This window comes from Anolis sagrei, chromosome 5 (genome assembly GCF_037176765.1).
Source record: "Anolis sagrei isolate rAnoSag1 chromosome 5, rAnoSag1.mat, whole genome shotgun sequence".
NCBI classification, from domain to species: domain Eukaryota; kingdom Metazoa; phylum Chordata; class Lepidosauria; order Squamata; family Dactyloidae; genus Anolis; species Anolis sagrei.
Window position 1 is genome coordinate 57,940,884 of NC_090025.1, and position 24,989 is coordinate 57,965,872.

The window sequence follows — 24,989 nt, forward strand, 5'->3', positions numbered from 1 at the left end:
GTGCAACATGGGTCCTGGAAGTGGGCAATTGTTTTTAGTGATGCCAAAGGGGCAATTGAGCAGTTGCTGAAGGGAAGGGGAGAGGGGGCAATTTCTTCTCTCCTCTTCCCTGATCAGCCCATTATACCAGCCAACATCCTTCCAGGTGATCAGTGACTGGCAGGATCCATCATGCCTGGATACACCCAGAAGTCTGATCTGGCCACAGTGGTCCATGCTTTTGTTACATCCTGAATAGATTACTGCAACACGCTCTATGTGGGGTTGCCTTTGTTCGGAAACTTCAACTAGTCTAACAGGCAGCAGCTACATTACTCACCAGAGCATCATAGAGGGAGATACCACCCCCCTGTTATGTCAACTCCACTGGCTGCCAGTCCAGTTCCGAGCACAATTCAAAGTGCTGGTCTTGACCTATAAAACCCTATAGGGTTCCAGCCCAGCTTACTTGTCCGAACGTATCTCCCTCTACATCCCATCTTGGAGCTTAAGATCTTCCGGGGAGGACCTGCTCTCAATCCCACCACCGTTGCAGGCGTGCTTGGTGGGGACGAGAGACAGGGTCTTCTCATTGGTGGCCCCTCGCCTGTGGAACTCGCTCCCCAGCAAAATTAGGTCAACCGCTTCCCTCCTTTCCTTTAGGAAAAAGTTGAAAATGTGGTTGTGGGACCCGGCATTCAGGTAGCAGGCTGATAATAAAAATTATGACTATGCTATGGAAAATGGACTATGGACAGGCTTTGGACTGAGTCATTGGTCATAGAATTCAGATTTAGATATAGCCAACCAATTTAGTACTATTTTAAATGGATTTTAATTTAATTTAATTTAATGTTTTACTTATAATGTAACTGCTGTTTTATTTAACATCAGGAGAAATGCATCTAGAACATGGCCCTACAGCCCGAAAAAACCTACAAGAACCTAGTGATTCCAGCCATGAAAGCCTTCGACAATGCTGTTTTATTTGTTTGTATATGGGGGCATTGAATTGTTGCTGGCTGTAAGCTGCTGTGAGCCCCCTCCGGGCTTGAGAAGGGCAAGGTACAAATAAATAAATATATAAATAAAAAGAATGGGAGAGGATGCTAAGTTTGGCTGTACGAAAGAGGGTTCAGTGCTGCTGTGTGGTCAGAATTTCCTCCTGGCTCTACAGCAACCAGAAGGTAACTCTGTAAATAATCTTGGGGCTGATCCTCTGTGTGCTATACTAGATCAGCTCTGGATAATGGGTCAGTGTAGATCTACCTTATGTTAATTATACTTTTGGAATTATGAAAAAAGACTACATAATTGGAAGCAGAAGATGGAGAAGCCAAGTCTCTCTGCCATACTAGGATTAGGAGCAGATTGTGGCACAGAGCATGAACTGTTAATCTCAAAACAGAGTAAAAATAAAGAGAAACACTAAACTAACTATTGTGCCAAAATACAACCTGAAGAATGTAAAGATAATATAAAAATACACTTGTACTATTAAGTCTAATTGACTGGGAGCAAAAATCTGGAATGAAGCCAAGGATACTGTCAGGGAGGAATGCAAAAAAAAAAAAAGAAGTCTCGATGAATAAACAATAAAAGCTTGTAAGGACAGATAAGAAGCAAACATTCTCTAAAATAAGGTTGTAACTCTGGATCAATGATTTGTGGGCAGGTGCAAGGAGGCCTATTATAATAATCATTGCAGAGAAATAGAAGATGACAACAAAAAAGAGACCAAGTATCGTTGAAATATTGTACAAAACTTGAAAACTTTAGGCTCAAGTGACAGCCTTGTTCATGAAATGTCTTGTTTGGTTTTATGGCAAGATTCTAGCAACACTATCAATGAATTAAATGATAGAGACTCAGACAAAAATGTTTCCTTCTAGATTCAAAATGGTAGAAAAGTTATTTTAAGCTCAATTTATGCACAATACTACTTTTGAATGTGAAATGGTAGCTGAGTTATTAATTTAAGAATTGGGCTAGCTGTCTCCCAACCAGAAGAAAACCCATAAATAGCTTGTGCCTTGGAAAAGCTGCTAGAAACAGCAAAGCTGAAGCTCAATCATTCTGGAGCATTGTATATTAGGCAGGGTAAATCATCGTCTTCCTAGGAGATGAAGAGGAGTGAGAGATGGATTCATGGTCTGTTGCACTCCTGCCATATAAATTGGCTGAAGGCCTTATGAAGGTCTTAGAAATTGTTTGCAGCCATAGTGAAAGATGAATATAAAAAGAGAGGCAGATTTCTATTTTAGTAACGGCAATTTCCTTTCATTTTGCATTTTGTTGAATGGTGATCAAAAGGAAATATCTGAATGTTGAATGTTATTTGAATTATTATGTGGCATTGTATGTTCTTGAGAAGGAAAAGAAACAATGTTCAAAGTTAATGCAGATTTGGGTCTCATCCTGGAACATTAAAAACCATGGCAAGATGATAGATGGCAGACATGATACAGAGATCCAGATAAGTTGATACTGTTGTACAAAGAGTTGGACATAAGGCTGAGGACTGTGCAGATTAAAAATAAAATATGTAATAGGTGGTTCATTTAGTGCTATGGAGACATAAGCTGTTTTGACTGGAAAGTCTTGTGACGTATCACTGAATTTTAAAACACATAATCTGTTATAACTGGAAAAATATACTATGACTATTCTATAAACCAGGTGATTTAGCACCCTTCATATTCCATCAAAATATTGGGTGAGTTGGTCTAGTGGAAAATGGTCCAGAAAAATATTGAGAATCTGTCTTATACTGGTGTGCCTCGAAAGATAGACACAATGATGAACATAGTAACAGAATAGCCATACACCTGTCTTCTCATAAATAAGCCCGATTAAGTTCAATTAGATTTCCTAACATCTTAATGTGTACAGGATTGCAGCCCAAAACAGTAATGTAATCCATAACATATTGGCACACTCTAACAAGATATTTAGTTATGACCATCTCACTTCTCACCCCAAGCTCATCCTTATTCATCACATATTTAATCTTTCATATTCCGTGAATATCTTATTCAGTGTGTATCATATGTTATTGTATTGTTATTTTAACAATACTGGCATAATAACTATATTAAATGGCAAATAAAAGCATGCCCTTAATTTAGTATTTTTATGTTTAAATTATTAAGTATTCAAAACATTAGGCTGGCCAATGTATTTTTAAAATCTGCTTGATTTATTTCATTGGCCCCTAATAATAAAAACTCTATCCGAAGTAGAGGAGAGAGTCCTCATTGAGCCACCAAGCAAATTCAGTCTGGCATCTGGGACATCAGATTAAGCCCACTGCAACAGTGAGTCTACAACCACCCCTAGACAAGCCATCTCATCACAGTTACTGCCAGTACAGTTCAGGCACACAGTCCTATGCTGCACAGCACATGACAGAGGACGACTTTCTTTGAAGCTCTGAACCCGAATTGTTGAGGAAGCTTGCTTCCAATGACCTCCATCCAACATGGGAGACTTCTAGTGTTCTGCTGGCTCCAGGAGCCAGCATGGAGGGAAGCCCACAGCAACACTTTCCACCATGTGATCTGGGGTGTGGAGTGAGGGGATTGCCCCACTGCCCTGCCATGTAAGTGCAGCACTCTTGCTTGGCTTTCTCAGATTTTTATCTTCCATCCCCGACTTCCCCTGTCTTTCTCCCATCCCTTGGCCATTAGGAGAAGGGAGAAAAATATTAAAATAAAGATGATTTTTTTAAAGCTCCTCATGGTGAGAGCAGGGAAGGGCTGGGTGCCTGGTTTCTCTCCCTGACTCCTTCTTCCACAGCAAACATTAACCATTTGCAATCCATTTTTGCATTGCCCTTTTTCTTTTCCTCCATGTCAATCCTGCCCAAAACCTGCAGAACCTTGGCAAGATGTAACTGTATGTGCGGAGCCGATGTCTAGTGATACATTTGTAGGGTTCTCTGGTAATGAGGACTGGCAACCAGGGAATACACCTGAGTCTTGGGGGGATCTAAGTCTTCACAGAAGATGGAGAAGTTGGAGAGATGGGAATAGGAATTCACATGTGGAATCAAGAACAGCTGCAGGAGATGATGATGGGGCGGAAGTCAGCTCATCTTATGATGATGATGTGTAAGATAAAAGTAGGCTCTGAAATGGGGAATCTTTGCAGAAGGCAAGGTGTTGGTATATGTTTGTGCATTGGGTACTCTCTGGACTTGTCGCTGCCTGTTTCGTGTTGGCATTGGGTTTGGGATCTACAGGTTGCTGCTTCCATTTGTGTGTGCTTTCAACTCGGCTTGGATTCTTGTGAGTGTGGATTTCCTCCTTCCTTGACCTTGGACCGGTTTGACTACGACGCTGCTTCCGTGGACTTCACTACTTTGGATTCTGCTTGCTATGACCCTGGACTTTGCTTGACTACGCTTTCTTCCCTGTGGCTTCTTTGTTTTGTTAACCATTTGCATGCTATGCTGTTTTGTGTGACTTTCGGAGTACTTTGTTTAATCTGGTTCTTTTCTCCAGATAATCCAGATTATTACTTTGGTTAACCTTTTTGAACCAGCACTGGTTTTCACCTTTGAGTTTTGACCAGAGACATTGAGTTAAGTGTCTCTGAGTCTTTTGCCTTTGTTTAATAAACTCTGTTTTGGAACTAACTCTGAGTCTGGCCCTTTAAGGCGTCTGTGTTCCAACACAGCCATCACCTGCCATGCGTTGCTATGGTCCAGTCTGTGTATATGTGTTTTGTGTGTGTATGTGTGTACATATTTGTGTATATGTGTATATATGTGTGTTTGCATGGGTGTGTGTGTGTGTGGTTTTGTGCATGCATTGTAATGTATTTCTATTTTTAAAATTTTTTTAAATCTCTTCTGCTGTGTTTTTCAGGGTTTTTATGAGTGATGGTCACTCATGGGTCTGTTAGGTGTGTTGTGTCCAAATTTGGTGTCAATTCATCCAGTGGTTTTTGAGTTATGTTAATCCCACAAACTAACATTACATTTTTATTTATATAGATAAATAACGATGACTCCCAAACCTCAGATCATGCCATTCAAGTTCCAATGATCTCTTATTAATTAGCACAATCAAATATTTGTAAGTAAAATACAGTTTCAAATATGGTAATGCAATCCACCTCTTAGTTTTGCATCCTGTAGAATTTTATATTTTACTTATAGTTTCTTCCTTTACCATATCAATTTTGATAAATTCTTCTGTCATTGCTTAAATGGTGTATCATTCATCAAGAGCAATATACTAAAATTATAATAACATTCTAGAATTTTGAAAAATAGTATCCAGCAGTGCAATGCTGGCCCCCTTTGCACAGTGGCCTAATCCTTACCACTCAGCATCCATTGTTACCTTTTCAGGTCTATTTTTTTCATGTCAGGAGTGACTTGAGAAATTGCATGTTGCTTCTGGTGTGAGAGAATTGGCTGTCTGCAAGGATGTTGCCCAGGGGATGTCCAATTACTATTTTTTTGATGTTTTACTATCCTATGGGAGGCTTCTCTTATGTCCCCGCATGAGGAGCTGGAGCTGACAGAGGAAGCTCATCCATGCTCTCTCCAGATTTGAACCTCCAACCTGTTGGTCTTCAGTCTTGCTGGCATAGAGGTTTAACCCATTGTGACACCTGAGGCAATAAAAGTTTTGTCTGCTCCAGTTCAATGCTAGAGGTTTCTTATTTTCCACTCATGTTCTCACTAGCAGTCAGTGACATTAATTGGCAGTAAAATAGTATCTCATGTATTTGAAGTGAAACACACTTGTTACATTGGCTATGTGGCCATTTCTAGAACAAACAAAAGATGGGATGGAAAAAGAAAGCTACCCACCACAAAAGCTTTCCCAAGGGAAGTAAAAATGAACTAGAAATAATGTAATTAAATATTTATTATGGGCTCCAATATGTGGGTTTTGCATTTTCCCACATGGGGTTTCTCTGGAGAAGAGAACTGACTGAGCCACAAGTGTTATTGTGTACTTATGAGGTCTCTGGTGACTACTTTATGCAAAATATGTGATATATTTATGATCCATGGGTGATTTCGGTCTGTTTGTCAGTGTTGAATTTGATTGCACTATATTCATGAAACAGGATTGATAAGAAAATAGGACAGACATTTGCCTGCTTTTGATACTTAGAATTGCAATAAATAGGAGGTCATAAGCTATTTTAACAAATTACTTAAGTACATCACGTGGATTTAAAGTTACATTTGTGAGTCTGCTGACATATCTAAATAATGTTCTTTTCCCCAAGAAACAACATGTTCAAGTAGAAAGTTCTAAAATAATTCAATGAGACATTCTATTCAGCTGGGTTTTGGAGGAAAGAAATATTTTAATGTCAATGTTATACATAATGTATAGTAGATCCAGTGCTAACATCTGACATACTTGAGATATCCACTATCCACACTGACCTCTGGCCTTTACCTTTCTTCATTTATTCACTCACTCATTTTAAATTTAGTACTGAACAGAATCTGGGTAGCAAAATTTTCTAGCATCATGTCAGTTTCTGTTACATACTACAGACCCCAGGTCATGCCTATGTAAATGGATTTAAAGGCATCATGTTATTTCCCACATAGCAATGTCTATAGCATACACATTGCAGGCATTGCATCACAAAATATAAAAACAGCACCAGGTTTGGCAACTAAGTGCCAAGTACTCAGTCCTCCAAGGAGGCAGCATTCCAGCAACTACCTGATAAGCCTATTTCTCCACGGTCATAGATTGGCACCCTGCTTGACAGCACCACATAATTCTTTTGCCTAGTATAGCTTCCTGGCGTTTAAAGTAAGTTTATGGGGCCTTTGCAGTCATGGTTATAGTGTCATGATTTTAAATGTGAATACAAAACAGTTACAAGGTCCTGTGTAGCTGGCAACCTTGCTACCCAGGCTGCCAACCTGTAGTTCTAATTATAGTTAGAAGAAGAGCTGTCTTGTGTATATCTGAAAAGATATAAGTGCAGCCTTGGATGAATCTCGTTGCCTCCTTTTCCATGGCAACAGTGAAAGTGCACAATAAGTTTTATTTTTTAATTCTCAGTCATAGTGGATGGAAGATTTAGAAGCCATGCTCAACTGCACAGATGGGGCAAGTGTACCTTGCACACAATTCAAAAACACTTCATCTTGATGATGTGTGGGGCCGCGGCTAGTACTGCAAGTTAACTGCCAGCTACTGTAAAGCCACTGGTGGGGTGAGCTCCTACCATCAGCCCTAACTTCTGTTTACCAACCAGTCTGAAAACCAAGCAATGTGAGTAAATAAATAAGTACCACTTCAGAGGGGAAGCCCCTGAAAAAAATCTGGCAAAAAAAAAATCAATCAGGAAGGCTTCAAAGGACAAAAGCCTCATCAGCATGGAAATGGGAACAACAGCACCACCCCATGGCTAAGTTGAGCACAGGCTCCAGATGCCAAGAATGGAAAAAAGTGAGAAGTCTTGCCTTCTACTGTCTGTCTTTGTCGTTAATTGTGCAACATCATTAAATGTTTATCATATATGCTTCTGTAATCCACTCTGAGTACCCCCAGGGAAATAGAGAGAAATATACCTAAAATACATTAAAGTATATTATTATTATTATTATTATTATTATTATTCAATGTCTATCTAATAGAAGTGCAGTGTGTGGCCCAGGAGACCTACCAAATAGCATAATGTCTAAGGACAGGGAGGCATCTTTTCCTAAAGTATAATGACCCCCACCACTTTTCTCAAACTACAGCCTACCATTTACAAGAGTAGCCATAATGCCAGAGAGAAAATTTAAATGGGGTCCTACACTTTTAATGGTTGTTTAGAAGAGGGAATGTTATCATATATTGGTTGCCTAACAAGAAAGACCTACCACAAGTATGATTTTTGTACAACCATTAATGATCCAAGAGCTCCCTCCAGTTTTCATTATCAGACCCCTATTTACCAGTGCTACTTTGAAGACAGTTTGGAAAATGCAGCTAGTGCAAAGGTCAGCTGCCAGATTACTAACTGGAGCTACCTAGAGGGAACATAGCACAAACCTGCTGAAGCAGCCCCACTGGCTTCCAACAAGTTTCTGGGCTCAATTTAAGGTGCAGGTTATTACATATAAAGCTCTATGCTCTTCAGGTTCAACCTATCTTCGAGACTGCATCTCTTTCTACAAACCTGCACAGGCTCTGAGATCGACAGGGGAGGCACTCCTCTCAGTCCCACCACCATCTCAAGTGCAGTTGGTGGGGACAAGAGAGCGGGCCTTCTCTGCCATGGCCCCTGGCTCTGGAATACCCTCCCAAAAGAGATTAGATTAGCCCGCACCCTTCAACCCTTCTGTTCCAACCTGAAAACATGGATGTTCAGACAGGCCTCGAGTAGGCTGAATGGGCCCATATCAAGCACCTGTGAATGGACAGCAGTTAGTTTTATCTACTGTTATTTTAAAATTGTATTATTTTGATTTTACGCTAACACGTGTTGACGGGGGGTTGTTATAATTTTATGTGACTTGTTTTATACTTTTGTACAATTTTTACCGGTTGTATGTTATATATGCACCCTGGAGTGTTCTGTAAGCCACCCCGAATCCTTTCGGGGAGATGGTGGCAGGTTATAAATAAAGTTTTATTATATTATTATTATATTATTACTTCCACTCCAATTACTCAACTCTACAGTCAGGCTGAAACAGTGGTTCCATCGGGAAAGTCAAGAGGCAAGTAAAGCAGTTCAGTTGTGTGCCTACTCATTGAGACCATCTTTAAGTAGCAGGTCACAATAAACCTCTTGTTCCCCTGCATGAAGCAAATTGCTGGAGAGAATAGAAGTCCTAGAGGAAGAGATGGTTTGTACTTAGGACATCAAAGTTCCCGCCATCCCTGTAGTCATCTCTGCTCTCCTTGAGTTTTGGATGAGAGTGAATGGCTATAGAGCTATCTACCTACCTGCCTACCTGGAGGTTCTTGACAAACCTGACATCATGAAGTAGAACACAGTTTCAAATATGGTAATGCAACACACTTCTTGGTTTTGCATCCTGTAGAATTTTATATTTTACTTATAGTTTCTTCCTTTACCATATCAATTTTGAGGAGCAGCAGCCTTTGAGCCAAAAGCATATCCCAAGTCTTCTGCAGCACCAAGTAAAGGATAATGGAGAGACGTGACAGGGCATCTCCATATAGAACTCCTTACAATTCATTAAGTAAATATTTCCTTTCTTCGTTGTTCTTCCATCTATTTCCCACTCATTTTCAAAAAGCAAACCTTTAAGAAACTTCCCACTCAAAACTTAGCATCAACAATAGCTATACAATTTTCTCTGTGTTTAAAAGGTCTCTCTCAAGGCCTCTACACTAATACCATACATTGCAAGATATACTCACAATAGCAGTAAATAATCTATACATCAGAAAGAAATGTATAGCTGCAGTGGCCTTTAAAGAAAGCGCTAGGTAAATATAGCAATTAACAATATGGCCACGGGTTGGTAAATACATGGTCTTTAAACCACTTTAGCTGCCCACACACCACTAACCCTTAAATTATAAGCAATAGACATGTCATCTATCAACCAATGTGGGTGATGACAACAAAGCAAACTATATGTTTCTGATACCTATACTGGGATAAAACCACACTTTGATATGTACCTTGATCAGTACAGCTAATTTGCAAGTGTTCGCATCTTATAAATCACGGAATTAATTTCCTAAGTTAAAGATCTTTCTTACTTTGATCATTTTTATTCCTTTTTTAAAATATTAAAATCAAATAATCCATTTATTTCAACAGAAAATCACACTGAAGCTTAGTTTTTGCCTGATGTTGCTTCTTTATACTTTATAATGGTTTATAATAGTTGCTAAAAGTTAAGAGTCTTGACATTGCATAATTATATTTGTTTGATATCGTATTTCCATCCTATGAAATCCTGGAATTTATAGTTTGTTGTGCTAGCAGAGATTTCTGAAAAAAGGGTATTTCACAAAAATGCATATACCAGAGTTAGATAGCAAATTAATATGGTGCCAGACTGCAATAATAATAATAATAATAATAATAATAATAATAATAATAATAATAATAATAATTGTCACACAGTCCTAAATGCTTGAGAAGTGTTTGACTTGTTATTTTGTGATACAAAATCCAGCATACATATCTCATTTGCTGTGTCATACTGTGTGTTTGTGTCAGAATAATAATAATAATAATAATAATAAAATTCTGCAGTGTAGATACACCCTTAAGTGCCAAATTAAGATGCTTAAAGTGTTCTAATGAATTAGGGCATCTATAGGGCTGAAAACTGTGAAGATATCCTTCTCTCGCTGTATGTTTTGTGTGATTTTATTTTCTTGTAGCAAAAAGCACCTGAGACCCACAGCTAAACATTAACAAAAGGGAATCAGTTTCTGAACATATGGTCAGATATATTGGCATTACTATACATATACTGTGTTCAACCTTAATTAAATTCATCCTGTTGCTTCCAGATAAAGGAGAAGTGAATTATTTATTTTCATTAGGCATAACACTTCGTCTTAATGTACATGGCTTCTACATATAATCCACTCCAGCAAAAATTGTTCAAACCTTTATTAACCTTCCAATTGCGTTGAAGTAATGTGGATATCACCATTACTAAAAAGGTGATATTTGCTCATGCAGTGTTAGACTTGTGTTAAACAAAATCCTTTTATGTATTGAATGGACTTTTTTTAAAGTACCAATTTTCTATCGTATTGTTTCTTTTAAAAAATTCCATTGCAACTCAGAAATCAAATTGCTTCTAAAACAAATGAAAACATAGCAACATTTTTGTCTTGTGTATAATCTCACTGCTCTGAAAAGTCTTTTAAATGGGTGTAATTTCTGAGTTGAAAGCAAGAATTTCCCCTGGTAAGTCATTTTACAGTTTTAAGAAAACAGCAAGGAATATTTGCCAATTATTTGGAGGCCTATAGAGCAACATTTCTAGCTCCATTCCCAATTATTTGCAACAGAATATGACTGTAAGACAGGACAGAACAATTGTTCAAGATGAAGTTAAGTGGAATCTCACCTGATAACTGCATCTTGGAAAGTCAGCGTATGGAACCATTCTTGGAGATTGTGTTATACAAGCTACATATACTGGGGGTTTGCTCTTCGAAATACTACTCATTGCAAATTGCAATTCTATTTTAGATAGCGATTTTGGCTGTAATCCTGTTATTCTACTTAAATCTCACTGACCTCAACAGGATTTAAAGGGCATACTTCTTTGTAAAAGTGCAGCCTTTGTCAGACCTCTTCTCCTTTACACCATCTGATGAAAACTCTTCCTTAAGAAGTAACTCTTAGGTCTGGTTCAGACACATACAGGAAAAATGCAGTCTTTGTAAGGCAAGCATCTCTAGCCAGCTTGTTCAAAGGTCAGGAATTCTGGGAGTTGGAGTCTCAAACAGCTGGAGGGCCACAGTTTGGGGATACCTGTTGTAAAGTGTGTAGAGGACTAAATGTGCACCAACCTTAGTCTAGATTCCAGTTCAGTACTTTGGAAAAGTAATGATGCAAGACAGATTTATTATGTGTAGAATTGAATTTGAGTATTCAACTTTAATTAATGTTGAGACATCTAAAGGAATCTTTCTTTCATATATCCTATTTCCCCACATCATTTGAATATTTGGGGATGTGGAATAAAAAAGAAAAACCTAGATATTGTAAGCAATATTCTTTTGGTATGAAGTTATGTGATACTTAGTAAAATGTACCATTCTTTAGAGATATGTTAACCTCTTCACATTTCCATTAACTCAAGAAACTGTCAAGCTGGCCATGAAACTCTGTCTTCTACAGTTCTTTACCTTTTACCTTTAGTAACATGTTTGGTAGACCTTAGCAATTATTTGCTACACCTACTTTGTTCCTGCTACTATAATGCTTTTAAAAATAATTCATTGTTGTTAATAGTGTTCAGAAGGTTATTCATTGTTTTACTTATTGTATTACTTATTTGTTTGTCTTAATTTTCATTGCTTTGAGGAGACCAATCTTGAATGATAACAGACTGGCATAAAAATGGAAACATTTTTGTCAAAATGCTTCTAACAATGCATTGTCAAAGGTTTTCATGGCCGGAATCACTGGGTTGTTGTAGGTTTTTTCGGGCTATATGGTCATTTTCTAGAACATGACCATATAGCCCGAAAAAACCTACAACAACCCAGCTTCTAACAATGCTTCCGCTCACCCATTCAAGGTAAGTAAAAAATGTGTTTGTTGTATACCAGTGAAGTATCTTCACTCTCATTCATTACACTCTTATTGAAATGTGAATAATAATAATAATAATAATAATAATAATAATAATAATAATTTTGCTCTATCTCCCTTATGGGGCTTAGGGGGGGATTCCAACATACCAACAGCAAACATTCAATGCCTTCATAAAACAAACTGACATAAAATCCCAGATAACCCCTTCATATGAAAATAACAGTTTTTTAGTATTTCTCCATCCTGAAGGGGACTCAAAGCAGCTTACACATAGGCAACTTTCTATAGACTTTCTATAGACTTGCGGCAAAAAAAGCCAATGGGATTTTGGCATGCATCAATAGGAGCATAGTGTCTAGATCTAAGGAAGTAATGCTACCCCTCTATTCTGCTTTGGTTAGACCACATCTGGAATATTGTGTCCAATTCTGGGCACCACAATACAAGAGAGATATTGATAAGCTGGAATGTGTCCAGAGGAGGGCGACTAAAATGATCAAGGGTCTGGAGAACAAGCCCTATGAGGAGCGGCTTAGGGAACTGGGCATTTTTAGCCTGAAGAAGAGAAGGCTGAGAGGAGATATGATAGCCATGTATAAATATGTGAGAGGAAGCCACAGGGAGGAGGGAGCAAGCTTGTTTTCTGCTTCCTTGGAGACTAGGACGCGGAACAATGGCTTCAAACTACAAGAGAAAAGATTCCATCTGAACATTAGGAAGAACTTCCTGACTGTGAGAGCTGTTCAGCAGTGGAACTCTCTGCCCCGGAGTGTGGTGGAGGCTCCTTCTTTGGAAGCTTTTAAGCAGAGGCTGGATGGCCATCTGTCAGGGGTGATTTGAATGCAATATTCCTGCTTCTTGGCAGGGGGTTGGACTGGATGGCCCATGAGGTCTCTTCCAACTCTTTGATTCTATGATTCTATGATTCTATGACTTTCTGTATATATATATATCAGACTCCAATATTAATGGCAAAAATATGTACTGTGTTCTCTCACTTATTGCGGGTGTTACATTCCAGGAACACCCACGATAAGTGAAAATCTGCAATGTAGGGAAGTTCCTCCACTCCTCCCTCCCCCTCCCCCTTCTCTCATTCACTCACTGCTGGCCAATGAGGAGGAGGCAGCAATGGTGGCAGCAGGAGCAGGAGGCTGAGCATGGAAGACCAGGCCTCAGCCCAGCCTGGCAGTGATGTCAACGGCACCCAAGGGGCCTCCGAGGAGGGGGAAGGGAGGGGGAGCCAGGCGCTAGGCCTTACCCTGGGATGTGTCTCCAGACTGGGCCTCAGCACGGCCCTCTTCGGTGGTGGCCTCCTCCTATTCGCCACCTCTGCTACACCCCGCTCTTTCCTCGGAGGCCCCTTTGCTCTTTGAAATACTACTCATTGCAAATTGCAATTCTATTTTAGATAGTGATTTTGGCTGTAATCCTGTTGTTCTACTTAAATCTCACTTGACACCACTGCCAGACTGGGCTGAGGCCTGGTCTTCCGCACTTGGTACTGAGACCTCAGCCCATCCAGGCAGTGGCATCAACAGCACCCAAGCGGCCTCCAAGGAAGAGGAGGAGGAAGAGGCGAAGGAGGAGGAAGTTGCTGCTGCTGTGCTGTCAGTGCCTGCTGCAAGTGCTCTGGGGCACTCTGTTGGCGGCTAACCTCAAAAGTGTTGTGGGAGGCCTGAGGAGGAAGCCGGCAATGCTGTTAGTCATCTGGTCTGGGCAACAGGCCTTCCCGTTGGGCGGGCTCTTCCCGGCCCAGTAGCACCTCAGCTGAGACCTGTGCTTACCCTCCCGACTTTTCCTGGCCCAAACGGAGCAAGGCCCCACCACCTTCCGGGGCTCCACCATCCTCCGGCCCCACCATTTGCCAGCGCCTGGCTCCCCCTCCCCTCCCCTCCTCCTCTTTCTCCCCCCCTGCAGCTCCCCAGGGGGGAGGAAAATGCACGAAACAACAATGCTGCAATATGCGAACGCTGCAAGGGAACACTGTAGTATGATTTTACATAGGATTTGTGCTACATTAGAACAGTAAAGACAAATATCACTTAAGTATAATAAACATTAAATATTAAATAAACAGAAAACTAAAATAAGGTATAAACACTAAACTAATCTGGGAATCTGCTATTGCAACAACACAGGACAATGTACAATTAAAACATTTAAATAGAGTTACAAAATACATTAAAACAATTAAAAACATTTAAAACAATACATTCACAAAATCACATAATCCTCAAGCGTAATCCGGGCCGTTCCAACAGTCATTGCACATCAATTCCTTATCTATCTAATTCTCAAGTTCTACAAAGGCTTGGTCACAAAGCCACATTTTCACTTTTCTGTGGAAGGTCACAAGGGAGGGGGCTGATCTAAAATCTAACATCAAATTAAAGCCTAACACCAGTAAATTAATCCTAACATCATTAAATTAAATTTCACATAGTCAAACAAAATTATATAATAACATAAAATCTAAACAAACATCCACATGAATTTATGTCCTTAAAATGTAAATATGGAACTTTCAAGTTAGTCTTTGAGATAGCTAAGATGGAATACCATTGAAAAAACATTTAGAACATGGCCATATAGCCCGAAAAAACCCACAAGAACTGAGTGATTCCGGCCATGAAAGCCTTCGACAATACATTTATAGTACTGTTGTGAAATATGTCAAAGAACTCCCATTTCCTAATATGAAACTGTAGTAAGTGGTTGTCAAGGGATACTCACTAGTGTAAAACTTAATGTCCTTGTTCACTGATCTCTTCCAGTCCACATTTGCCATTTTAATTTGCTGAAAATCTTTTCCTGAAACGGGATGCTTGAAACTCCCAATAATTAGCAACACACAATGTTTTGGAATGATACCTTTTGCTTCCTTTGTTTGAGTTTGGAACAATCCATTTTTTAATCCTTGGCTGATAGAGCTGGTACACTGGGTTGAATACTTTTCAAAAGCTCCCACTGAAACAAATTCTGCAAAACTTGGCATGGTTGATTTTCATCTGAGCAGCAAGCCATTTTTATTCAGAATAAATATTACTCTTCTCCATTTTCCCCTTGTTGCTAGGCTACATCAAATCCTCTTTGGGACAGATTAAGGGTTTAGTGGCATTTTGCTGGACCTCTGTGTGTCCTATTGGGATATGATCCAACTCCCTGTCAAAGTTAAACTAAAATGTTCTGTTAAATGGACCTGACTTAAGAAAATGGCCATCTCTTAAAGATACAAGCTGATATAGGGGAAGAATACATGCTGGGTATATCCCCAAATGTCACAAGCGGTGCCCCCCCCCCCCATGTTAAGTCTTATTGAGTTGAATAGCAAGGGCTATATCAAAATCCCCAGCTGTGCAGAAACTCTATTCATGTTCACATAGATATGAATTGAAGTTTCCTCCACATTTTCCTACTCATGCTGAGGGACAGGGACTAGTGTTGTGACCAAAGTGAATGTAAAAAGATTAGGGACACAGTGATTGCACATACTCTGTACCCCTTGCAGCCCAGCCTGTTGAGACACATCTCCAGAATCGAACTTTTGCTCATAGTCCTTTATCAAACAAGATGAAGGCAAGACAGCAGAGGGATGAGAACCTAAGTGTTGCACTTCAGCTAGAGTTCACCTTGCTCAAGTACTCACCAAGAAGCCAAGCATAGTAATAAACAGTTTATTGATAAAGCACACACAGTAAAAGAGTAAAAATCCAAATATGTAAAGAAAGAAAGAGTCCCAAAAATCCAGAGATAAATCTCCAATGCAAAGATTAAAACATGAACATTTATCCAAGGTGAATGGAATAAACATGAGCTTGATTAATCCAAGAGATAAGGAATAAAACATGAGCTTGGGTAGTCCAAGAAACAAAGAACAAAACATGAGCGTGAGTCCATGGTAAAATCCCCCAGACTGGTAGCAAAACTTGACTGGGAAATTTGGTTTGAAACTAAGACAGGACCAGGAACAAGGCAGGAGCTTCTTGCTCTATTTGCTGCATTGCTTGATCTGAGACCTGAGAGCTATTCTTTCCCTAATTAAAGACAGCAATGCATGAAGGCATTCCGTTGGCCTTGAAAAGCCTGTCTCGGCCTTTCCCCTGGCTTGGAATTCTTGGAATTCTTTCCCCACAGGAGCAGTCTTGATTCTCTGTCCAACCCCCCTTTCTCGGATGAGCTCATGTCCTCCTCCCTTCTCTGCCTGTCAGCTTCTAAGACAGTTTTATTTTCACACAGAGAATCAACCAAATCCTCCTCCATTCTCCCAACCGGGGAATCACCATCCTATTCCAACATCCCATCTGTCTGAGCACCTCCAGAAGCATCAGGCCCTGCAGGCCCTGCATCCCCAAACCCCTCATCATCATCTTCAGCTGGTTGAACTACAACACTAAACTTCTACTCAAAGAAATTCTATCTAGGAAATGTAGACTTGGAAAACTTAACGAGCTTCAATGGGACTTCACTGAATCCCTCATACCCTCAAGAATAGTCATTGCTCTCCATTCAAACAAAATCTTGTTCCCAACAGTGTTGTTTACAACTTTGCTACCTATCTGTTGAATAGGCCATGTCTACAGAGGCTTATGACATAAGCAAATCTATTAATCTCTCAGATGATAAATGTTTTTGTTCTTATGTTAACTCTTATACCATTCTGTCTGCAAAGGAAAATTTTTGTAAGAAGGGGAAATGGAACCCAACATCCTATGTATGCATGTGCTTGTATGAGCACATTTATGCGCAAGCACAAACTCATAACTAATAAATACATGTATGTATTAATTTTGACTGTGTGGCATAGAAATAAACAAGGGAATATGTTTAGGGATGGATAGAAAATATGTTTTCCTCTCAGCACCTAAGTGGGTGAAAGGAAAATAGGTGAGACACCATCTTGTTTGTTTATAGACTGCTTTCCATCTCTAACGATGTCTTTATATATATTATTTCACATATCTCGAGTGAGTTTAGAAAGGTTAGATATGGCATAAATAGAATGTTCATGGAATGGCATAAAGTGAATATTTATGAATATTTCATGATTATGAAGATGGTTATACAGTATGAGAAAATAATCTCTTAAAATAAGAAGCATGGATAAGGAAAAGTAATATATGAAAATGACTAGGCAGAATTGTGCCAAACTACATTATTTCTATCGTGTAATTGAACTCTTTAGTAAGATTATTTGGTTGCAATGCCATATTCGTGAATCTCAAAATAATTCCCATTGAAGTCAAAGGGATTCAGTTCTTAGTAGACATATTTAGAACTTCAGTTTAAAACACTGTTAAACAAATGTAACTGAATTTTATGGTTTTTAATGTTTCAGACAGATAAACTTTCAAAATTTAGATGACCAGATAGGAAGAAAGTTCCATATAATGAAAAACTGTGACATTTGGGGCGTGGTAAATACTATACTAATATAGCATACAGGTATCAAGATACAAACAATACCTAACATTTGTCTACATGCCTAAGGTATCCTTCCCTTTTCCCTCCCCCCCCCCCCAAAAAAAAAAAGAGTCATATTCATTTGCAGAGCAAAGGAAATGTTCACTGCACCATTTCTGGTAAAATTCCAGAAAATCTATTAGATGCAATTGTTTAAATGAATTTTCTCCTAATATGCATCCTACTCTACAGAGGACAAACTCCTATTAACTTTGAAAAGAATCCTGTTTTTAATGCATATAAAGTATAAAAGTTTAAACCATCACAATCTTCTTCATTTTAATATGGGGGGCACAATTGGAGTAACGTGAAGAGTAAACATCTAGCCATTTTAAACCATTTGCATTCTGTTGAGATAAGTTATCAAGAGTTCAGTAATTGAATTTGTTTCTAATTTATCTGGAGTCTGCCTGTAGGGGAGACATTAACTGCTAAGTTTGGGATTACATAAACTTTAAAATGTTCTGCCAGAGATCAAATAGCAGCATGTCACACACAAACAACATACACTAAGATAATTTTTATATCTACTTTTAAAAATGCAAAAAGTCTTTTCCCCAATGTATGCCTATCCTTAAAGGATCCTAAAATAATTGCTAATTAGAAGCAATTCTTATTTAGGATTGTAATTTTAAATGGCTTGTTGTTAAATGGGCATGAAAGTCTCGTTTTGTCTTTGTTGTTGCATGCATTCAAGTTGTTTCTAACTTATAGCAACCCTAATGCAAACCTAACACAATATTTTGTTCATAATGGGGTTTTCATTGAGAGTTTATGGAATCATAGAATCATAGAGTTGGAAGAGACCTTGTGGGCCATTCAGTCCAACTCCCCTGCCAAGAAGCAGGAAAATCCTATATGCTTCATGTCTAACCTATCTTTGTGACTGCATCTCTTTCTATGAACTGGTGCAGGCACTGAGATCAACAGGGGAGGCCCTTTTTTGGTCCCACCACCTTCTCAAGCATGGTTAGTAGAGATGAAAGAGAGGGCCTTTTCTGTGGTCCCCCTCCCCCCCGGCCCTGGAATGCCATCCCAAAGGAGATTAAATTAGCCCCCACACTTCAATCCTTCCATTCCAACCTGAATACAAAACCAGGCCTTTGACCTTGAGTAGGCTGAATGGGCCTATATGAAGCTGACACTTGGCACCTTGCGAATTGACAGAAGTTAGTTTTATTTACCATTGTTTTAAAATTGTATTATTTTGGTTTTATGCTACATGTGTTCATGGGGGTTGTTGTTATAATTTTATGTGACTTGTAACATACTTTTGTAACATTTTTACCTGTTGTATGTTATATGTGCACCTTGGAGTGCCTTGTAAGCCGCCACAAGTCTCTTTGGGGGGATGGTGGTGGGATATAAATAAAGATTATTATTATTATTATTATTATTATTATTATTATTATCTTGCATTCAAAGCACCCCCAACAGATAGCCACCCAACCTATGTTTAAAAGCCTCCAAAGAAGGAGACTCCACCACACTCCAGGGTGGAGAGTTATGATTTGTCCAAGGTCCCCCAGTAGAGTTCAAAGGCTGACTGGGGATTCAAACCTTGGTTTACCGATGTCCTAGTCCAGCACTCCTTAGGATCCCCAAGAATTGAAAATAACCTGAAGGCACACAACAACAAACAACAAAAGGCCCAGAACAGACATCTGTAGAATTGCAACCCAAAGGATTAAAGAAGACACATGTCTTCCTGTTACTACATTAGATGACTGATATGAGAGGTATGATGTCAACCAGATACCAATTGAATAAGTAAACCCTAGATCATGAAGCAAATCCAACAAAAGTGCATTGTCAACTGCATTAAAGGCAAGAGATATCATGGAAAATAAGGATTGAGTTAGATATTTTGACTTAGCTTGTAGGAGATCATCTGTAATTTTTAAGGGCTTTCTCTGTAGAGTTGAAACAATGAAATCCAAACTGAAAGAGATCTATTAGAGAAATGGGAGAATGAAAGTCAAGGCAAAATCCCTAAATAGCACATTCTAAAACTTTCAAGAAGAAAGGTGAACAGTAAAACAGGATGATAATTAAAAAGAGAAAAGAGGTCAACTAAAGGCTTATTAAGAATTGGAAAAAAAACTAACATGTTTAAACTCTGAAGGAAAGGGACAGATGAGTAATATGAAGAAGAGAAGGGAGAATAGTAGAGATCACAGTAATTAAGAAACAAGGAACAGATCAAGAGAGCGGGTAAGAGGATTTGAAGATTTCAATGTTTTGGTTCATTCCTCCAACAAGATGAGGAGACTAGAGCACAGAGAAAAAGTAGACATCCGGTATGTTGGTAATGAGGATAGTTCATGAAACATAAAATCGTAATAGTTTCAACTTTAGTATTAAAAGAAATTGTGAAATCTTCAGCAGAGAAAGATGGAAGGACATGTGGAGCAGAGATCTTTACAAGGGAATTAAAGATAGAGAAGATATGCTGCATTAGCACAAATAGGTGAAGTATAGTATTTCTATTTGGTCAAGGAGATCGCCCAAGAGAAAGAAGAAAACATGAATTCATAATGAGTGTAGTCTTCCCACATCCTTGTCTTCCTCTACAAAGCTCTGGGGGAGCAGGAGCAAAGATACTGAATAAAAGAAGTAAGCCAAGCCTGAGGTTTGGTAGCAGTACTATACATGTTAACAAAAGGGCAAAACTGTCAAGAATGAAGGATAAAATTGAACTGAGTAAGGAAACAGCTGAATCCAAGGAACCAACAGAATTAAAGAAGACAGAGAAGAAGACGAAACAGTGCCTTAGAATTAACAGAATGATGTTCTTGAAAGGAGTGAGTGACAGATTACTGAAGAAATGGATTCTGAATAAGTGCAAAAGAAACCAGGGGATGATCAGATAAAGGAAATTCAGTAATTGTAAAGCAAATGATAGAATAATTCTTAATAAAAACAAGATCAATAAAATAGCCAAGGGCATATATAGGTGAAACCGAATAAAAGTTTAGTCCAAAAGATAAGAAAGAAAGAAAATGTAAAACAGGAATATCTTTGGAACTTATCCATAGTAAGAGTGTAAATGGGGTAAAGGTAAAGGTTTTCCCCTGACATCAAGTCCAGTTGTGTCCAACTCTGGGGGTTGGTGCTCATCTCCATTTCTAAGCCAAAGAGGCAGTGTTGTCCGTAGACACCTCCAAGATCATGTGGCTAGCATGACTGCATGGAGCTCCATTACCTTTCCACTATAGCGGTACCAATTGATCTACTCACATTTGCATGTTTTCAAACTGCTAAGTTGGCAGAAGCTGGGACCAACAGCCGGAGTTCATGCCGTTCCCCGGATTCAAACCTGCGACCTTTCAGTCAGCAAGTTCAGCAGCTCATCAGTTTAACCCACTATGCCACTGGGGCCCCTTAAAGAGTGCGAATATCATGTGAGAAGAAGTTGACAAAAATCAAAATCAGAAATAAAAGCAGAAAATCAGTCAGGTGGATGGTCAGACTGCACTCCGCAGGAAGATAGATAAAAAGTCTCACAGTGCACACTTCAAAAGAAGAGAAACAATGACTTGGTGGAAAGGGAGGGGAGAAAAGGAAAAAGTTGACATTGAGATGGCCTCGTGCATTCCCATACTCCCATGGCAACTTGAATGAGAAGGAAAGTTCTCCAAAGGAGTTGTCAACTGAACTAGTAGTTTCATAGACAGGAAGCTGGGTTTCAGTGAGAGCAAGAAGGTGAAAAGGTCTAGTGGGAAATAAATCATGAATAGTAGGAACGTTAGAGCAATTGAGCAACAGCTCCATAAGAAAAGGGAAGCTGGGAAGAAAGAAGACAGCAGATAGGTATCAAATTAGAAATGGAAAAACAGTGGCCATTAAAAAGAAGAAGAAAAGAAAATTAAACAGAGAGTTACCAATGAAAGGACAAATAAAACAGATAAGTCACAAAGAGTATGGAACACAACTGACAAATAGCAGTTCCCAAATTTACCTTATAGATGAGCCTTTATAGGCAGACTATATATGTGAATAGCCATACAAATGCAAAATGTGTGGGTATGGTGATGAGGTGTCAAGTTTGTTGGGGAACAAAGACGGTTCCTACAAGCAAGATGAGTAGATAGATAATAACCATATGAATGGTGGATGAAGCTATTGGAGTGTGATGTTGGCCAAGAACCAGAAAGGAGATGTGATGAGTGGCCAAGGGTGCCCTCATGAGGCTGGTGTATTCTCATTGATCACATAATTTTAGTTCAACGAGACTGTAAAAGACTACTCTTCTGGAAGACTTAAGCAAAAGCTGAATATATAAATTATGAAAAAGAATCTGCTTAATTTGAGTACTGTTTGCACAGGTATATATTGATAGGCAGAAGATATGGAATCAATCTACATAAGCTAAATAGCTCCATAATCAGTTCTGGAATACCAGCAAACTGTCAGTTTTATATATAAAAAAATGGAGAATCTTATTGAATATGAATAGGTCTTCGAAAAATCTCCTTGACCAAATAGAAACACTATACTTCACCTATTCATGCTAATGCAGCATCTCTTCTTTATCTTTAATTCCCTTGCAAAGACTTCTGCTCCACATGTCCTTCCATCATTCTCTGCTGAAGATTTCACAACTTCTTTTAATACTAAAATTGAAATGATTACGATTTTATTTTTCACGAACTGTCCTCATTACCAACATATCAGATGTCTACTTTTTCTCTGTGCTCTAGTCTCCTCATCTTGTTGGAGGAATGAACCAAAACGAAATCTTCAAATCCTCTTACCCGCTGTCTTGATTTGTTCCTTGTTTCTTAGTTACTGTGACCTCTACTATTCTCCCTTCTCTTCTTCATATCACTCATCTGTCCCTTTCCTTCAGAGTTTAAACATGTTACTTTTTCTCCCTTTCTCCACTTGAATTCTCTTCTCTTTTTAATTATCATCCTATTTCACAACCTCTGAGGATGCCTGTTATAGATGCAGGTGATACATCAGGAGAGAATGCTTCTAGAACATGGCCATAAAGCCCAAAAAACCTACAACAACCCACTGATTCCAGCCATGAAAGTCTTCAAAAAGACATTTTCTTTTCTGCTATTTTCTCTGAATTATTCTCAAGAAGCATGAGATCAATATAGAAATGGGACTATGTATTGACAATTTTGATAATTTATGGGCAGTATACTGTATTCTGGAACCTTTATGCCAGTCATCAACTATATAGCCATGCTATCATTGTGTGTGTCCCAAAAACCAGAACAATTAACTCAGCTGACTTCTTTGAAATTGATATTGATCAGCTGGTTTATGGGTCATTGTAAAATAATTACATGTGAATCAACGTTTAATGAATTCCCATTTCTGAGAATGGAATGTAGTTGTTTTCTAGATGGAAGGCTGCATATCCCTAATTCTTTATACTGGGTTAAGTTATACTGATTTGTTCTTTATTTTTTCTCTCTCCAGAATGTTCATTCATTTTAATGAATGCATTTGGTCTGGTGATTGATTATATGCATAGTACTTAAAAGTATTAGGTTTGTGTAGCTTTGCTTTTCATGTCTCTGAATTACTTTCTATTTAAAGCTGATCTATTGCACAAAGCACATTAAAGATCTTATTCAAACCCACCCTCCCTCCCATTTTCTCAAGACCTGTTTGGTTTTTCAAAGTTTGCAACAAATAGTTTGGGTTTAATTAATCTGATTAAACTAAATGGAGTCCTCAAAAGTGAAACTCTGATATGACAAACTAATAATTATAAATACACTTTATTTATATTCTGCCCTTCTTCCCTAGGGGGGTCAGAGCGGATTACAGCATTTACAAACATAGACAAACATTCAGTGCCTTTGCAATCATATACAATGAGAAAGACAAAGGCAGAGGCTTCTACTTTCATTTCCGGCTTCTGAAGGTGGTGCTCATTTTTGGCTCTGGGGAGGTGTTTTCTCTATTTTCAAACTGAGAAGCCTGCATTGTCGCCTCCTAGTTGTGTGGCTGGAAAGATTGCTTGGAGCATCTCTTTGTCTTTTCCTGCTAAAGCAGTACCTATTTATCTACTCAATTTTGCATGTTTTCAAACTGCTAGATTGGCAGGAGTTGGAGCTTTCAGATACTGCCAACCTTCAGATTAGCAGTCCAGTCAACCTTCACGTCAGCAGTTCAGCAGCAAAAGGGTTTAATCCACTGTGCCATCACAGACATTGCTTCTTAAACTGTGGGCCTGGACACCAAATGGAGTCCCCTTAGGTCACACAAAAATTGGCAAATATATAATTTAGTGGCTGTTTTAGTCATTTATACAAATCTGTTAACAACAGCATGCAGTATTTACAGTGGACACTACAGAAAATGCTTCAGCTGTACTTCTTTAAAAAGAAAATCAGTCTGCTTGGCAAGCCTTGCAAATGCTGATTTATTGTCAGCAAATGTTTGATTTTATACCTAACTTTTCAGGTGGAAAAGGTTTAAGAACCGCTTGCTCAATTACCACCCTTGCCACTACCCAGATCTCATCCTTCAGGTTTTTATTTTATTTCATTGTTGGTTTTATAGACATTGAGTGGAAGCCATTATAATGGTAACTTCACAGTACAATGGTGGCCCATAACCCAGGTGCCGATACCCCATAAAGCACAACATAATACTGCATAAGCCAGTGGTTCTCAACCTGTGGGGGGGGGGGGATGCAGATGTTTTGGCCTTTAACTCCCATAAATCCTAACAGCTGGTAAAGTGGCTGGGATTTCTGGGAGTTGTTGGCCAAAACACCTGGGGACCCACAGGTTGATAACCACTGGCACAAGCCCTTGTGAATTATTTCTTTTTTTTTCAGTCAAGTCTCACAATTGTGTCATGATGCATGTCAGGCTAAAAATTTTGCAGATTTTATACCGCATTCAACTCTTTGTGGCATGAAGGTCCCAAAGCCCAGGTATTTAGCCACTTTTTAGACTACAAATGTTGAAGAGAGTGGGCTTATTTATTCTCACTAAGAATAAAACCCTCTTTGTGAAGTTATTCACTGCTGATTTGATGTGCTCCTCACTCCAAAACCCACCCATACAAAAGTTTTAAAAGTGATAAACGTCATATTCCTTTTGCCAGAATGGTGGTCATTGGGGCACAGCCATCTTTGCAGAGCTCTAGAGAAACCAAAAATCTAAAAATGCAGCCTTCCAGGTTCTGAACTTAGCCCTCATAATAAGTGGTAACAGACTGCCGGCATTTTGATGCTCCTTTTTCTTGGAACAGTTTAGAAAATAATGATGAACTTTTAAATGTCTTTAAAAGCATCTGTAATTATCAGATCA

At 38.9% G+C, this 24,989-nt stretch overlaps 1 long non-coding RNA gene across 1 annotated transcript in view; it reads right to left on the reverse strand.

The window, feature by feature from the left end:
- The window catches only part of LOC137097074 (uncharacterized), a 73,880-nt gene extending 62,776 nt beyond the window's left edge, over positions 1–11,104 (reverse strand). The window contains exon 1 of the long non-coding RNA XR_010909956.1: positions 11,039–11,104. This is a non-coding gene — a long non-coding RNA (uncharacterized lncRNA). The remainder of the gene's footprint in view (positions 1–11,038) is intronic.
- Between the last annotated feature and the right edge of the window lie 13,885 nt (positions 11,105–24,989).